We start from the raw sequence: 14,659 nt of genomic DNA on the forward strand, positions 1-14,659 counted from the left end.
ATCCAAAGTTAACTCCTATCACATCCTTGAGAAATACAGCCCATTCTGTCTGGGGCTTCAGACATGAACAAATTGGTAGAACTTCATGCCTAGGGAACAAAAGAGGGAAAAAGGCATTTTAAATTTCAAACAGAAAACTGTGAGATTGCTGTCTGTCCAGATTTATGTGTATCTGTTTTTGTCTTCATCCTTGGATAATATGGCTTAAGGGTAATTGGTCAATGAACTCTATTTAACTGGCCTAAAGAAAAGTAAGTACTTATAAATGAAACAATTCTAAGTTCAAGAAAATTAAACTAAATGAATTTCAGGCTTGTGTGAACTGGGAAATAGTCACTATTGAATTGATACCTGGTATTGATGTTTGTTTATTGATTTAATTAACATAGACATTGTGAAGATACTTTTGGCAAGTGACATAGCTTTGAGTGATTTACATTTCCCAATCTACAGAAACTCCAATACTTTGGCCACCTGATGAGAAAAACTGACTCATCTGAGAAGACCCTGATGCTGGGAAAGATTGAGGGCAAGAAGAGAAGGGGACAACAGAGGATGGGATGGTTGGATGGCATCATTGACTCAATGCACATGAATTTGGGTAAACTCTGGAAGTTGATGATGGACAGGGAGGCCTGGCGTGCTGCAGTTCATGGGGTCATAAAAAGTGGGATACAATTGAGTGACTGAACTGAACTGAACTGAATGTACAGATGATGATATAAAGTATAGTCCATGTTGCTTAAGGAAAGCAGGATGTGTGCTTTCATTCAGTAAAAAGCTACAAGGAAGGGAATTGCATTTTACTAAGGGAAAAGGAAGTAAATCTGAAGTTAGTGTTCTCTGAATGGGAAAATAAAGTGATGAATACAGAAAATGAAAAGTTTTGCGGCAAATGAAAGAGTTTTATGTATGATTCAAGTTTCTTAAGACATGAAACTGCCTTTGAAGTCTTACTGCTACTTTGACTAAATGAGTATCATTTCACAGTGAACATAGGTTGTTACCAAACTGAAATTTGTTTTTTTTTCTCCATTAAAAGAACAAAGTTTTCTTGAAATGTGGCTTTTGATAACAGACTATGGCACACATAGACAAAGTTCATTCTGTTTCTATGAAAAACTGTTCATCAGGGAATTTAAAATGGATAAACAATGGTTATAAACCAAACAGTTGGGACTATAGGAAACCCAAAATGGCTCCTTGGCTTTTCCTGGCTCTCTGACAAACCTCACTTTTATTTGATGGGGTAAAGCCTTTTGTGGCTTCAGGGTTGATATGATAATGGGAGACAAAACTGGTTAAAGTTTAAAATGTGTTTTCTGCAATCTCAAATGATCAGGGCACCTACTTTGCTGGACAGGTCATACAGACATTGGCAAAAACAAAACAAAACAAACAAACAAACCAAAAAAAGCCTTCATGAGCTTCTTGGAGACTATTGCTTTCACTGATGTCCTTGGACATTAGGTAGGGGAAAAACAAAAACAAAAACAGAACAAAAGGGTCAATTACATAGGATTAAATAGACTACTAAATATGATTACAATTTTCATGGCTTTTTGGCTGACATATTACAAAAGCAGAGACATTACTTTGCCAACAAAGGTTCATCTAGTCAAGACTATGGTTTTTCCTGTGGTCATGTATGGATGTGAGAGTTGGACTGTGAAGAAGGCTGAGTGCCAAAGAATTGATGCTTTTGAACTGTGGTGTTGGACAAGACTCTTGAGAGTCCCTTGGACTGCAAGGACATCCAACCAGTGCATTCTGAAGGAGATCAGCCCTGGAATTTCTTTGGAAGGAATGATGCTAAAGCTGAAACTCCAGTACTTTGGCCTCCTCATGCGAAGAGTTGACTCATTAGAAAAGCCTCTAACGCTGGGAGGGATTAGGGGAAGGAGGAGAAGGGGACGACAGAGGATGAGATGGCTGGATGGCATCACTGACTCGATGGACGTGAGTCTTGGTGAACTCCGGGAGTTGGTGATGGACAGGGAGGCCTGGCGTGCTGCAGTTCATGGGGTCGCAAAGAGTCGGACATGACTGAGCAACTGAACTGAACTGAACTGAATCTTTGTTTTCAGATATAAAGAAACTCTTCTCAAGTTATGGATGATTTTTTTTTAATTAATGATTTATACAAATAGATAAAATTAAAATATTTTTCTTTTCTCTCTGGTTTGTCCTTCTAGAAACTGGAGTCACTTTCATTCTGAACAGCCACATCAAGGTAAAAATGGTCATCTCCTGATATACGCAGAAATCTTAAATTATACTGTAGAACTCTAAAAGAAAAATCCACCCAACTGATGTAAAGCCTATGGCACCTATTATGTTTCACTGAATAGTGAATTCTAGTTTAAATTAATTAAGGTCTATATTTATTAAGACTCACTTCTGAGATAGTTCCTTTTGGTTATTTTACATTGTTAAGAGGTTTAACTAAGTTATTCAAAAGGACACTCTAAATTTAGTTCTAAAGCTTATCTCAATAATCAATCTTTGAATAAAGATCTGATGCTTCAAAATCTACAACTAAAAGAGTAACAACAGGATACAGTCATTTAACAAAGCGAATCAAATGATCTGGATATCACAGGGCTATTCCTAATGGAAGTTCTTGACTTAAGTTCTTACTTATGATGTTGCTGTTTTCAAAAAAATGAGTGTCTTTTACATTGCCAAATATGTGGCTGAGCTACTGATATGATGATGACATACACTTTCATATAAAATCCATACTTATAACAATGTGACTCTATATATGAAAAGAAAAAAAAAAAAAAGAGGAAATATTTTCCTAGACCAAGAGGCTAATAAGAGAGGTATGGTCCAAAGACTTGCTACTCATGGGGTCTAGTCCAAAAACAAATCTTTGAATGACACTTACTCCATGATTTGTGAACAATAAATGCTGGAATACAACCTATAGGACCCTTATAATCTGGTCTCCCTAACCCAACATTACTTTCTAAAATATCATGGTGTCATGTTATAGACCTAAAAGACTGCTTCTTTATCATCTCTACACCCAGATAATAAAGGAAAAAATTGCATTTTTCTGTTCCAACTCTTGAAAATCATCAGCCTTTACATAGATATTGATGGAAATACTTAACCTCAAGGCATGATGATGAGCCTGACTATATGTCAATGATTTAATGATCTAACACTATGTCCTTAAGGTAACAATATCCCACTGCTAACATTTATCATTATATGGATGATATTTTAATTTGTCATTCATGCTGTAAGAAATTAACAGAAGTTCTTTTCTCTCTGCAAGTCTATTTAAGTACTCAAGGAATTAATCATAACTCCAGAAAAAAAAAAATCAACATTTCACTCCTTGAGAGTATCTTGGACTTCAGTTGCTCCATACTTCACTTCAACCTACACAATTTTATTTTTAGCTTCCCAATACTTTAACTCTTCATTCTCTTTAACCTGCCAAATTGTTTGAATTGATTGTGCCTTGTGCTAGTCATACCTATCTCTGCGATGCTTCTCTTTCTATAGCCCGCATTGGAGGACATACACAATTTCCAGAAACTCTAGCATATGATAATCATCAAGCTAATTCTAATTTTTGTTTTAAGGGATCTTTATTTACATGTGCTTTTCAATCACACCAACTGGTTCATCAAGGAGCTAGAACATTACACAGTTTTCTCTAACTAATTATGAAACTAAATAAATACATTGTATCTGTTCAACTTGTCCACTTCTAACACCCTCTTCTTCAGGTAAAATGTCAACCCTAGAGGACTCTCTTCAGATGAAATCTGGCAAATGGATGTCACTCATTATCCAACTTTTAAATCTCTCATTTATATCCATATAACTATTGTCAGGCAGAGGAAACAGAGATCAAATTGTCAATATGCACTGGATCATTGAAAAAGCAATAGAGTTCCAGAAAAAACATCTATTTCTGCTTTATTGCCTATTCCAAAGCCTCTGACTGTGTGGATCACAATAAACTGTGGAAAATTCTGAAAGAGATGGGAATACCAGACCACCTGACTGGCCTCTTTAGAAACCTATATGCAGGTCAGGAAGCAACAGTTAGAACTGGACATGGAAAAACAGACTGGTTCCAAATAGGAAAAGGAGTACGTCAAGGCTATATACTGTCACCCTGCTTATTTAACTTCTATGCAGAGTACATCATAAGAAAGGCTGGGCTGGAAGAAGCACAAGCTGGAATCAAGATTGCCAGGAGAAATATCAATAACCTCAGATATGCAGATAACACCACCCTTATGGCAGAAAGTGAAGAGGAACTAAAAAGCCTCTTGATGAAAGTGAAAGAGGAGAGTTAAAAACTTGGCTTAAAGCTCAACATTCAGAAAATGGAGATCATGGCATCTGGCCCCATCACTTCATGGGAAATAGATGGGGAAACAGTGGAAACAGTGTCAGTCTTTATTTTTTGGGCTCCAAAATCACTGCAGATGGTGATTGCAGCCATGAAATTAAAAGAATCTTGTTCCTTGGAAGGAAAGTTATGACCAACCTAGATAATATATTCAAAAGCAGAGATATTACTTTGCCAACAAAGGTCCATCTAGTCAAGGCTATGGTTTTTCCATTAGTCATGTATGCATGTGAGAGTTGGACTGTGAAGAAAGCTGAGCACCAAAGTATTGATGCTTTTGAACTGTGGTATTGGAGAAGACTCTTGAGAGTCCCTTGGACTGCAAGGAGATCCAACCAGTCCATTCTAAAGGAGATCAGTCCTGGGTGTTCTTTGGAAGGAATGATGCTAAAGCTGAAACTCCAGTACTTTGGCCACCTCATGCGAACAGTGGATTCATTGGAAAATACTCTGATGCTGGGAGAGATTGGGGGCAGGAGGAGACCAGGACAACAGAGGATGTGATGGCTGGATGGCATCATTGACCCGATGGATGTGAGTCTGAGTGAAGTCCGGGAGTTGGTAATGGACAGGGAGGCCTGGCATGCTGCAATTCATGGGGCCGCAAAGAGTAGGACATGACTGAGTGACTGAACTGAACTCAACTGAACTATTGACAGATTTTCTGGTTTCCTTTGTGCCCAGTTCACCGTGCAAAAAAAAGCAAAATATAGTCAAGCACATCTTTGAAATATTTTGCTGTTAGGGCCACCCTAAAATAATTAGAACTGACAATGCCCCTACTTATACATCCTCCCAATTATAATAGTTTTTACGCTTGTAGGCTATCAAACATATGACTGGAATTTCTCATAACCCTATAGGTCAAGCTATTGTGAAATGAGCTAATGGTTTAATAAAATTATGCTTAAACAAACAAACAAAAAGAAGGAATTAGTTTCCCCAAGGGAAAGGCTGTATGTTTCCTTATTTACCACTAATCCTTTAATATTTTCACAAAGCTTTTCACATTCCATCGCACACTGACATTTTTTACCTCCACAGTTTTGCAAGCACCCTCTGGTTTTGTATAAGCAACCCTTATCTCCTGTCTGGGATTCCCTCCTATATCAGTCAGTAAAAAATTTGCCTGCAATGCAGGAGACCCAGATTTGGTTCCTGGCTTGGGAAGATCCCTTGAAGAAGGAAATGGCAATCCACTCCAGTATTCTTGGCTGGAGAATACCATGGCAGAGGAGTCTAGCAGGCTACAGTCCATGGGGTCACAAGAGTCAGAATCAACATAGTGACTAAAGCATCAACTATCTGGCAGGGTCCAATGAAATTACAAACATGGGGAAGATGATATATTACTGTTTTATCTCCATCAGGTCCTCTCCAGATACTTGCTCATTGTGTTAAACTTTACTAAGAGTTGACACTGCAGACTCAAGAAACCATTACCCAACTTTCAACTGACCACCAATCCAGTACTACCTCCAGGTGTGCCTTCTCTCATGAGACCTCGGATCTCCTCACCAGTTAATGATTTCACTTGAGGTGATATTAAACACTTTACTTCAAGGGTTGAAAAGCTCTTGTTAATATTGCCACTCCTATTACACCTGAAAATATCTTGCTTTCCCTTTTAACTACTCTAACTGCAAACTCTGCTAGTAAGGTAAAACTATGTAATCCTTTCTTCTTTTTTCTCCTTTTCCTTCATACCATTCAACCTTCCAGTTTCAACCTTACTTATTGGGCTCATTTATTGAACCTTCCCTTATTTTCCATTGTCACTTGGGAAGATCCTGAAATTACTATTTCCACTAATGATTCTGCCACATGGAATGTGAAAGGCTCCCATACCCTCTTGACATGCGTATACACATCCTACATGACCCTTGGACAGTTCATGGGACTCATCTGCCTTTCTGTATTACTAATCTCACAGGTAGAAAAAAATATGTGCTTATACAGGCCCACAATGGTATAAGAACACCATAATATGGCCTCCAAAATCTGAATGTCTAGTTGTTACTATTAAACAACAAAATTTGTTTTTACTGCTGGCTTTCTCAGTGATGTGACTCTGGGCATTGTCCTACCATAAACCTATTCTTTTATGTGCTTATTTTTGAGTGGACATAGGTATGTTTGAAGGTTTCAACTGGTATATCTGCCATTCCAATAATTTCTCTACACAAGTCCTTTTGCCCTAAAATTATATTATAGAAAATTGGGGACCTCAAAGATTATTGATACAGGAAAGTAATAAGGGTTGGCATGGACAGATTCTATGCTTAATGATTCCATCTTACATTTACAAAACATACTTATTGAATGAATAAAGGCTCTCCAACGACATTCCTGTGATGCCACTCTCCGAACACTCACTGAGACCGCTACCTGGCTGAATCCTAAAAACTGGTTCTCTAAACTTAACTTGAAACCATGGTTTTTCCCATGCATATTGCTCATACTTATTCTTTGTGTTTTATTTTTAGTCTGAACATTAATCACCTAGTTTTCACACCTTACTCACACTGTAGCTATGCTGACACAGTTTCTCCAACAAGAATAGAATCAACATGCTCCTTAATAAAACAAGAAGAGGGGAATCGTGGTAATATTCATGGTGTCACTTTCTCAAGGTCCTGATTTCTAGAGACTATTCTTACCCTTTCTTTACATGCTCTTTCTCATGAACTTAAGGCAGATACCTTGGCTGACACTTCAGCCTCAGCAGATGCTGTTCTGCAAGCAGAACAATCTTCCTTATCTTCAAAGTTTTACTATTGATTTGCTGAGCCCTGTTACTGAATTCCAAATAAGTTCTCATTAAATATCCACTCAGCATTTTCTCAAGGAGTTGCTCTTTCATGAGTTCTTCCTGCACTGTCTCTCATAATTCTGTGTGGTTGTGAGAATTAGTTCAGTGCGACACCAGTGACACTGCCACACTCTCCAGCACCACAGTTCAAAAACATCAATTCTTCAGCACTCAGCTTTCTTTATGGTCCACGTCTCACACTTGTACATGACTACTGGAAAAAACATAGTTTAGATGGACCTTTGTTGGCAAAGTGATCTCTCTGCTTTCAATACAAGATTATTGTTATTCAGTTGTTCAGTTATGTCCAACTTTTTGCAACCCCATGGACTGCCACATGCCAGACTTTCTTGTCATTCAAACTCATGTTGAGTCAGGGATGCCATCCAACCATCTCATCCTCTAACCCTTCTCTTCCTGCCTTCAATCTTTCCAAGCATTAGGGTCTTTTCTAATGAGTCAGTTCTTCCCATCAGATGGCCAAAGTACTGGAACTTCAGCTTCAGCATCAGTCCTTCCAATGCATATTTAGGCTTGATTTCCTTAGGATTGACTGTTTTCCTCAAAGAGCAAGGGACTCTCAAAAGTCTCCTTCAACGTCACAGTTCAAAAGCATCAATTCTTCAGCATTCAGCTTTCTGAAATGAGAAGGGAAGTGCCAATTTGTAATTCTCTTCTGGAATCTTCCACCTATGGAAGCTGGATGCAGCAAGCAGAGCTTACATTCCTATCATCAGCAGAATCCTGCCCCTGTTTAGGTGTGGCTGTGACCACTCCAGACCTCTCTGGCCTATGCCCTACTGAACTTGGGCCCACAGCACCTCTCTATCCTCTGGGGTAGGCTCCCACCTTACTGCACGGATTGAAAGAGGTTTTGTTTCTGTCCCAGAGTTTGCTGATATTCCTCTCACAGAGGCAGAGGGCTTTGCCAATCCAGGGTATAAAGCTGTCTCATGCAAGGATTGAGAGAGGCCCCTCCACCCCAGTCCCCCTTTAAAAAAAAATCCATACAAGATGAGTGGCAGCTCATTCACAGATGCAGAGTGAAAAGCCTATTTGTTCTCTGAGAAGATGTCTGTGTGTGATAAGGCATACAGAAACTTGTTTTAATATTTGCCTCTCTCCAGAACTGACATGAGTTTCTCTGATGGCTCAGATGGTAAAGAATCTGCCTGCAACACAGGAAACCCAGGTTTGATCCCTGTGTTAGGAATATCCCCTTGAGGAAGGCATAGAAACCCATTTCAGTATTCTTGCCTGCAGAATTCCAGAGGTTGCAAAGAGGGTCTAACATTTTCACAGAACTGATACCATGAACACATAAGCATCAGCTTTCCAATGCACAGAAATAGCTGCATAAAATTCCAGTGTTGTGGTCCTCTTGTGACCCAGTATATCCACATCGTTCCTTCCCTGGTGGCTCAGACGCTAAAGCATCTGTCTCCAATGTGGGAGGCCTGGGTTCGATCCCTGGGTCGGGAAGATCCACTGGAGAAGGAAATGGTAATCCACTCCAGTACTATTGCCTGGAAAATCCCATGGACAAAGGAGCCTGGTACGCTACAGTCCATGGGGTCGCAAAGAGTTGGACATGACTGAGCAACTTCATTTACTTATATTCACATCTTTATCTTTAGTCATGAAATGTGGAAAAAACATCTGCCTTATCAGTAAGCAAAGATGTTTAAGCCACCAAAACTTGGCCACTGTAGCCACCACAGTGTTGCACTGAGGTGGGTCAGGATGAAGAAAACCAGCATTCTGGTATACAAGATAGGGTGTTGTCATGTCCAACAATTTCTAAACAGTGTTCCCAGTAAATGTGTGAGGTTCCTGCCACAAGGAGCACTCTGAGAGCCTAAGATGGGCTTCAGTCAAGGACGAGGGCTGTGGGTCCACAAGAGTATGTTTGGTTATAAACATTTTGCCTTTTTCAGGACACACAGGCTCATCCTATCATTAATTCCTATAGAAGGGAATGACATATTAGTTAATCAGTTGTATTTGACTCTTTGGGACCCCATAGACTGTAGAATGCCAGACTCCTCTGTCCATGGAATTCTCCAGGTTAGAATACAGGAGTGGGTTGTCATTTCCTTCTTCAGGGCATCTTTCCCACCCAGGAATCAAATTGGTGTACCTGGTGTCTCCTGTGTTGTAGGAAGATTATTATTATTATTTTAAAAATGAGCCATCATTGAAGCCCTAAAAGGCAAGATGGCTGAGGAACACATCAAAGGAATGATCAAAGGCATGATTTCAATGAACCCAGACACTTGCATCTTTGCATACATAGAAAAGCACTAAATTCATTAACTTGTAAATGCCTGATTTTCTCTAAATTGCTATCATCTTCTGATATTCCAATCTTCTTTGTTGCAAGAAGTCCTATATATCCTGGCACGTTCCTTACTTCTTCTGAGAGAAAAGTCCCTCAGAAAGATCTGAGAGGATACTCCCCAGGCTTAAGTCCTCAGCAAGTCCTTGGATTAAAACACAGTTCTCAGCTTTGAGATGGGTTTATTTTTATTTTTTTCCTCCAGGAGAAATATCAATAATCTCATATATGCAGATGATGCCACCTTTATGGCAGAAAGTGAAAAGGAACTAAAAAGCTTCTTGATGACAGTGAAAGAGGGGAGTGAAAAAGTTGGCTTAAATCTCAACATTCAGAAAACTAAGATCATGACATTTCATGGGAAATACGTGGGGCAACAGTGGAAACAGTGTCAGAGTTTATTTTTTTGAGCTCCAAAATCACTGCAGATCGTGATCACAGCCATGACAGTGAAAGACACTTACTCCTTGGAAGGAAAGTTATGACCAACCTAAATAGCATATTCAAAAGCAGAGACATTACTTTGCCAACAAAGGACCATTTAGTCAAGGCTATGATTTTTCCAGTGGTCACGTATGGATGTGAGAGTTGGACTGTGAAGAAAGCTGAGCACCAAAGAATTGATGCTTTTGAACTGTGGTGTTGGAGAACTCTTAAGAGTCCCTTGGACTGTAAGGAGGTCCAACCAGTCCATCCTAAAGGAGATCAGTCCTGGGTGTTCATTGGAAAGAATGATGTTATACCTGAAAGTCCAGTACTTTGGCTACCTAATGTGAAGAGTTGACTCATGGAAAAGACCCTGTTGCTGGCAGGGATTGGGGGCAGGAGGAGAAGCAGATGACAGAGGATGAGATGGCTGGATGGCATCACCAACTCAATGGACATGAGTTTGAGTAAAATCCAGGAGTTGGTGATGGACGAGGAGGCCTGATGTGCTGCTATTCATGGGGTCACAAAGAGTCTTACTCGACTGAGCGACTGACATGGACAAAACACAAGGTTTGCAATTGTTATAAACACAAAATAAAACCATATTCTAACAAGAGATGTTTAGCAGGTAGCTCAGAAATAAAAATTCTACCTGCAATCTAGGAGATGAGTGTTTGAGCCCTGGAGTCAAAGAGTAAGATAGGACTCAGCTACCAAACAAAAAACTATATACTATTGAGAGAGTTTCCCTGGTGGCTCAGGCAGTAAGGAATCCACCTGCAATGCGAGAGACTTGGGTTGAATTCCTGGGTTGGGAAGATCCCATGGAGGAGGGCATGGCGACCCACTCCAGTATTACTGCCTAGAGAATTCCCATGGACAGAAGAACCTGGTGGGCTACAGTCCATGGGGTGGCAAAGAGTTGGACACGACTGACCCACTAAAATACAACAAAGTTATATTTATACTACTGAGAAGCAGGAGACTTTAATGCCTAAGAACTTGAAAGTGAAAGTGAAGTCACTCAGTCGTGTCCGACTATTTGCGACCCCATGGACTGTAGGCTACCAGGCTCCTCTGTCCATGGGATTTTCCAAGCAATAGTACTGGAGTGGATTGCCATTTCCTTAACTTGCAATTACCTCCTAAAAGAGAGCAAACGCAAATAAAAAATTTAAAGAGGGACACAAAGATCTTAGCACCTACCCCGCCCCCCCCCCCCCCCGCCCACGCCCCATCCCACCAAAAGAAATTTTATACAAAAACGCGGTGCATGTGAGCCGCCTGGATGATCTATCAATTTTAAAAGGATAAGGTGAAATAAGGCAGTCCGGGGGCCAAAGGTCATGTAAGTAATTACGCCTCCATATAAAATAGATTTATCGGTTATTTTTCCAATTACCAAAGTTGTTCAAGCTCACCCTAAAGCGCCAGCTTGAAAATAGTTGCACCTCTCCAGTGCTTTTTGATCTGTTGCCCTATATCCTCAGCCAGCGTTCACACTCCAGCTTCTGAGCTCCTTCCGGCCAACCAATGGTCCCCGGGCAACTCCTGTAAGAGCGAAGACGGGCGGCGCCGTAATGACGCTACGCGTCGCGGTGACGCACGACAGAGGCGACCATTATTGGGTGCTCCTCCAGAGAGTGAGGTTTGAAGCTTCCGTGAGTTGAGTTGGCCTCACCGGGACTGGTCATCTGCTTCTGCCGGCCCAGGCCCCTGAGTTCGCGCAGCTCCAGGGGCGGGGCATCGCCTCACCCCTTACAGCAGGACTGTAAGGTCAGCGACCCACATTTGGCCTCTGCCTTCTCACCAGACCCCAGGCCCGCGACCCCCGCCAGGTAGGTCGCCGCCTCTCTCCTGACCCCAGGAGCACACTCTTGCAACACCACCTGCTGGGCCACTTCCTCCCCAAACCCAGGCCGCACGACCCCAGCCAGGCCGGGTGGTCTCCTCCTCAAACCCTCAGTGGGCCGCTGCCTCCTCCCCAGACCCAGGGACGCCATCGCTGGGACCCCGCCTCTTTCCTGGGCCCCCCAACCCCCACGGGCCTCTACCTCTTCCCGAACCCTATGTCCACGACCCCGTTAGGGCGGGCAGCCTTTTCTCTTCACCCCGGTCTCTACCAACCCGGACCGCGCCTCTTCCACCCGGGCGTGACTCCGGCCAGGTCTCTGCCTCCCCAGAGCCCCAGGACCCCAGCGGCTGGTATTCCACTGGCCGGCTTCCCGCTTCTTCTCCGGGGGCCCTTTTGTCTGGTTCCCTTAGGGGCTGGTCGCTGATTTAGTGTGGGATCCATTGATGCCGCACTTGGGTCCTGACTGCAGGAGCTTGTGCGGGAGGAAGGAGGGATGAGGGTTGTAAGACCAGCGGGGAGAAAAAGAAAGCAAGCTCTGGCATTCAGGCGGAGAAAGATTTATTATATAGGAAGAGAGAAAGAAAGTGACTGGATTGAAGCGAGACCAGTGCTCGCCCTTTACAGCTAACTCTTCTTATACCCTATAGATGGGAAATTGCGCCCGAAAGGGTGGGGGCCTTAGTTTAGCCTGCAGCAGGGGTCTTGTGCTCATTTAGTCGGAATGGTCTCATAGTCTGGTGGTCTCATAGTCTTAGGAAGCTGGCATCAGCAGGGAAAAACAGGATATCGCCTAAAGGAAAAATAGGATCCCCACCTTGGCCATTGTGGCCACTGTGACATCATCCCTTGTTTTTCAGGTCATCACAATGGGCCGTTTTCTATCTGTATGGTATAAACCCTTGTGAACCTTAACATTCCAGCTTTTTTGATATAGGATAAGGGCTGAAGGTCCGTCTTCTATATCTGCTTTGCACTGGTTTGGGGAGTCCTTGTATGATAAAATAAGAAAAGTCTGGAATGTGGGTTAGGGGAAGTCTGAATGGCCTCAAAGCTTTTGATAATTAGTGCCAGTCAGAAGTAGCTCATGACTGGAGAAACTTTGAAAAAAGATGAATTAGACAGAGGCTGAAAGTCAGAATAAGGGTTAATATGAAAAGGGGGCTAAGTAAAAGTAGGGCTGTGGCATCCAATCCAAATTGCTTAACCAGTTTGCCCATGGATTACTGAGATGTTGATGCCCTTGAGGCCCTATTTGTCAGATTCCTTGCTGCCTTCTTTACAACGCGTGATTTATTGGCATAGAAACAGCAGGCTTCCTCTAAAAAAGACATAGGCCCTTTTTTTTTTTCTGCTGTGAGAAGTTCTCACCATCTTCTGTTTTGAAGGGCCACAGCTGCCAGGGACTCTAGTTGGCCCTGGAAAATGATAAGGCCAGCAGTACTTTTAGGCCCTCAGTAAGATCCTAGTGAGGTTGATAGTAGTTTAAAGAGGTTGTGAGTTCTGCATTCCCTGTTCCAATTCCCACAGCTATTCCTAACTGAATAATTGAATTGTTCTTTTGGTTATGGAGTAGTGCAATATTGAGGGTTTGGTTGTTAGGAGCAATAGAGATATTCCAAGTAAGATAAGGATTATTTAAAGGACTTGAGGAGATAGATATAGGATGAATGAGTTATCAAGTCTTCTAATGTGAATTGGAGGCTCAGAAAAATTAGGGATGAGAGTGGCAAGGGTGAGAGTAGAGCAGGGTACAGAAGAGAACTTGGGAGATTCTAGGAGGGTGACATGAATTAGTTGGATTTGAGAAGGCGATAGAAGGGCTGTGACCTTGTGTGAGAGTAAGTTCTTAACGTCACGTGGTGAGCAAATGATCATGGGCTTCCTTTGCTTTCTTGAGTGAAAAAATGTAGCTGTGGCCAGAGCACAGAGGCTGGCTGGCCATCCCTGTATGGTGGTATCCAGTTGTTTTGACAGACAAGCAGTGGGGGCAAAGAAAGAGCCCTGCATCTGTCCTAAGACTCCTAGGGCAATTTTATGTCTTTCAGTAGTATAGAGTATAAAAGGGTAAGAGAGATCAGGCAATGTTAAAATTGGGGCCGAGAGAATAGGTTGTTTTGGAGCATTAAAAGTTGAACAGATGTTGGACTTTGGCTTAAGAGGCTTCAAAAGATCCCCCCCGGGTAGCTTGGTGTTATAGTAGGAGGGCAAAATTGGGGTTCCAAGGCATAGATATACAGTCAATCCAGAAAGGACAGAATTTCCATTTTTGATGTAATGAGTGGTAAGTCAGATAAAATGCGGCTTTCTATCTGTAGTTATGTGTCTTTTTGTTGGTGCCCAGGAGAATGCCAAGATAGATGACCTCAGGAAGGGAAAGTTGGGTCTTAATAGAGATACTTGATAGCCCTGATTGGCTAGGAAGTTAAATTATATTGTATGTCACTGATTGATAGGGTATGAGTGAGGTGCTACAAAGAGGAAGATAATCTATGTATTGGAGGATAGAGCCTGGGGCAAAATTGAGGGAGGTTAAGTCTGAGGCCAGGACTTAGCCAAAGAAATGAGGGCTATCACAAAATCCTTGGGGAAGGGACAGTGAATTGTTGGATGCGATGGCTGTCTGGATCTGTCCAGGTAAAAACGAAAAGATTTTGAGAGCCGGAGTATAAAAGGATGGTGAAAAATGCATCTTTGAAGTCCAGGACAGTGAAATAGGTAGTCGAAGGAGAAATAAGGGCAAGAAGAGTATAGGGATTTGGGACTACTGGGTGAATGGGGACAACAGAAGCATTAATAAGTCTCAAGTCTTGAACCAGGAAGTAGGAACCATTTGACTTCTTT

General features: G+C 41.9%; 1 long non-coding RNA gene across 1 annotated transcript in view; it reads left to right on the top strand.

Annotated features, from left to right (window-relative positions):
• Positions 1-11,606: 11,606 nt before the first annotated feature.
• LOC133243849 (uncharacterized) overlaps positions 11,607-14,659 on the top strand; it is a 112,567-nt gene continuing 109,514 nt past the window's right edge. The window contains exon 1 of the long non-coding RNA XR_009735211.1: positions 11,607-11,801. This is a non-coding gene — a long non-coding RNA (uncharacterized LOC133243849). The remainder of the gene's footprint in view (positions 11,802-14,659) is intronic.

The sequence above is a fragment of the Bos javanicus genome, chromosome Y (assembly GCF_032452875.1).
Source record: "Bos javanicus breed banteng chromosome Y, ARS-OSU_banteng_1.0, whole genome shotgun sequence".
Classification (NCBI taxonomy): Eukaryota; Metazoa; Chordata; class Mammalia; order Artiodactyla; family Bovidae; genus Bos; species Bos javanicus.